Source organism: Beta vulgaris, chromosome 6 (genome assembly GCF_026745355.1).
Source record: "Beta vulgaris subsp. vulgaris cultivar EL10 chromosome 6, EL10.2, whole genome shotgun sequence".
Classification (NCBI taxonomy): Eukaryota; Viridiplantae; Streptophyta; class Magnoliopsida; order Caryophyllales; family Amaranthaceae; genus Beta; species Beta vulgaris.
The window spans coordinates 52,326,193-52,330,277 of record NC_079207.1 but is presented as its reverse complement, the minus strand read 5'-3'; positions in this window follow the sequence as shown (position 1 = coordinate 52,330,277).

Genomic DNA, 4,085 nt, shown 5'->3' with positions numbered 1-4,085 from the left:
GGAACAAATGAAACACTCGATTGAGATGACATGGTTATAATGCCAAGTGTTAAGGGATAAAAACTATGGTTGGTTTAAAAGGTTTTAAAATGATTAATAAGATGGAAGGGAAAAAAGGACAAAGAGGAATCATAATAAGTTTAGTCAAAAAGCGTTGGTTTGGGGATAGAGGATGAGCATCAAAAACCTATGTTTTTGGTGATCCTCTTTTTTATTGGCCGAAGGAGAACCCTAAAAACATGATTTTGAATGAAATGACATGACCTAAAAAAAAGGTTACGTATGTATCCATAATGTAATCAAGTTATTTAATTTATAGCTCTTGATTTTCATCAATTGGCTTAACATTTTTCGTGGAGCCACTTGAAATGACTTTTTGGCATAACTTAGATGTTCATATTCAAAGAGCTTTTTTGAAGGGATGGCTAAAAATTAATGTATTTTCGTAGTTTAGGATAGTGAACATGAAGATGCTCTGACTTTTGCCTAGCAATTGTATGTAGAAAAGGAATTAATTGTCCAACTAATTTGTCCTTCATTACTAAATATGTACTCTTCTATATCTCTTTTTTGGCCCATCAATATATAAGAGATAAGTAACTATACATGAAACTAGAGGTGATAATGAGCCAGTGATGCTGGCTTTGGCCAAAATATAGTGGCGTCCAAAGACTCGGGTCGAGCCTAACAACAAGCCTTTTTGTGCCAAAACCTGTTATTTCTGAAATGGTCAAACGGAATTTTCAGGCCAATTTCATATTGGGTTGAATTTATCTTAAAAGTTTGAATGTGAGTTGTCCAAAGCCCGCCTTTTTTACCTAAATCTCGGGCCAGCTAAAAAGTATTAGTTAAAATAGTATGCCTAAAACTCGCTATTATTCAGCGTGCGGGTCAATTACGAATGACAATGGCCCAAGACCCTACACGCACCCTAATGGATTTGCCCTATTTTTAAGGGTTTGGGTTCAAGTTGTCAAGATCTAATGAGTCTGGGTCGGGTCTTGATCTAAATGTTGTTGGGTCGGGTATGGGTCCAGGTCCAATGATGCCGGACCCATATCCAACCCATGGACCTATTTATAATTTTTGCCAAAATAATAAAAAATGTCGAATTTGCAAAATGCAATTAACCTTCTCACAATTATAAGTCTAGATTATCTAAAAAAATAAATTTACTCATGAAATGGAGAATTAGCAAGTGAAAGTTTTTAGTATTATTGTATACACTAAATATTAAAGTATGTGATAGTAGACATCTTTGATATTATATATTTGTAATGGTCTTGTGTACTAAATTTTTAAATTGAAATATGTTTAAGTAGTATTTTCTTGAGTTTGAATTTTATTACTTCATTAAGTATTAATAATCAAATTTAGCGCTAACATCATCTTATATGTTCAAAAAAGTTTGGAGAAAAAAAAGTTTGGAGAAAAAAAAGTATATCTTAGAGATTAAGAATTTAAACAAATCATTTTAGACCCAAAACCCATTAGACTAACGGGTTTGTGTAAGGGTCTAAATGTTTTAGACCCAGTAGGTCTGAAAGGGTCTAGGTCCACCTCAAAAAAATTGGATCTAACTGGATCTTGTTGGACCCTCCTCAAATCCAATCCATTGCTATTCCTAAGGTTAATGTTGATCGCCTCTAATAATAACACATTCTCAATTATAAAAAAAAAATTAACACATTCTCATTTACATACCCTTCACATGTCTAGCATATATATTCGACTACATAATCATTTACTTTGATATAGCAATTATAGACACATAAATATACAAATTGGCCCATATAATTATGAATTATCTAAAACATTACACATAATTATATTTGCAAACTCTTTAACTAATCAAGTGAGACTTGGTTGAGTTCATTTCATAAAAAAGCTTAACCTCCTCTATTCTCTATCGTTGCCCCCTTCTTCTATGTTATTTTCCCTCTACATTTGTGAGGGTTTATTATGGATGTTCTCGTTCATGATAATCCCCTTTTCCACACTTATTATAGTTTTTAATTTATTTTATTGAATAAATTAGTCTTTATTTATGATAGTTTCTCAAATTCTGCTATGAGATTTTTGTCTCTATTGTAGAGGTTTCCTTCTTTCCTACGAGAAATGTGAGTCTTGTTTATTTGTTCATAGGTATGAGAAATTGTTCTAATTGTTTTAAGTTCAAGAATATCGACATGAAGGTATTGAAAGCTTGGATATAGTCAACATCGTTAGAATGATCTTTTTCAAACTATGTCAAAATGATCTTCTTCAAACTATGTCAAAATGTTAGACGATTCACTTAATAGCTCCAAGATTCATCATATACAAAGGGATATGCGTTGCTTTAATCAATCTGATTTATTATAGTTTCATCGAAAATAATTTTAATTTAATCTTATTTTATTATATTTTATTTTTCTCTAATACCTATTATGAATAATGTTTTGACTTTGAATTAATAAAATTTCTTTTTTAAAAAAAAAATAGTACTCTTGAAATTGGGAGGTCGAAGAAACAAGTTCGTTATTCTACTTTTTATAAATGAGAAAGGTCTATCATTAGATCAATGAAACTAACACATAAATCATGTGAAGGGGTTCAAAGATGTTCGGCTTGATTTTTTTAATAAAAACAACCCACCCACGGCCCACCTACAGAGATTTTACTATCTAGTTGCCGGTCACGTAATATAACAAAGTCAAATAAGTAAAATACATGAACATTCCTTCATTTTATTTTATTCATTAATATTATTAAATACATCATTCAATGTGACATCTTTACGTTAGCCTTTTTTTCTCTCATTATTTCACAATTTCCTATTTCATTTGTTTTCTATTAATTTACCCCTTTAATTTCCACGATTTCCAAAATGAATTTTTCGGCCATTATTTTCAATTGTATATAAATAAAAATTATAAAAGGTTGCTAACTTAATTCTACATATCGGAACGAATGTAACGGTTAAAGTAAATGGTGTTTGACTTTGAAAAGGCAAAAGGTAAACTAATAAAAAAAAAGTAGGTAGCTAAGATGATAGGACACTACTGGTAGAAATTTCTTGTAGGTCAACCTAATCCTAATTCGCGGAATAGAATCTTTGGAATTGGGGGGGGGGGAGTAAGGGTGTAACTAGACTGCGAAAAGTCCATAGTTCAATCCAGTCCCCTCCCGTCCCAACTTATCAAACTAGATTGGACTGAAAAATGTATGTTTAGATTGTATTTTCGGACTAGATTTGGATTCACCCCTTTAAAGTCAAATAAGTCAACTTCAATCCAAAAAATATTTTAGAATATAATATCTATATACATATAATGTATATTTAAAAAAAAATTGTTGAAATTTTGGACTTTTTAACATTCCTGCTTTAAATTATTTTACCTAAAGCCAGAGTTTTCAATCATCCTCCAACAGTCCAAAGTGATAACTGAAAAGGAAAAAGTTACTTTACTCAATTTGCATTTTGTAATATTTTGAAGATGTATGTAGCTGACTTTTTGTAATAGATGTAATTAGCCTAATTTTTCAAATTTCAATAATTCAATCATAAGAAAATATTGTGAACCTAAATAGGGAAAATAATTATATTATATAATAGTCCAATTTGAATGGATTGGCTTCAAACTCAACAAAAAGTTTTGAACTGGACTAAAAAAAAAGTTAGGATCGGATTTGGACTGGATTTGAATTTGGTAAAGTCCAATACATTCCAATCTATTTGAACTTCTATTTATCGCCCCAAATCTACTTAAAATCTCCCCAAATTCATTTTTTTAGACAATTTTACCCTTCCTTTTTTCACACCACCCACATCCCCTCCACCCCCTGCCATCACCTACCTCCCCAACAGCACCACCTTCGCGGCACCCCACCACCAGTCCTTCGCGTCACTCCACAACCAGCAGTTAAAGAGGTGAATTTTTTTTAAAAAAGGGCGAGCATCCGGCCAAGACGTTCGCCCCATGGCACGAACGTCCTTGCAAGACGTTTGCCCTTTCTTAAAAAAAATTCACCTCTTTGAAGGTGGGGTGACGCAAAGGTGTGGTGGTTGGGGAAGCTGAGTGCTACGAAGCAAGTGGACGAAG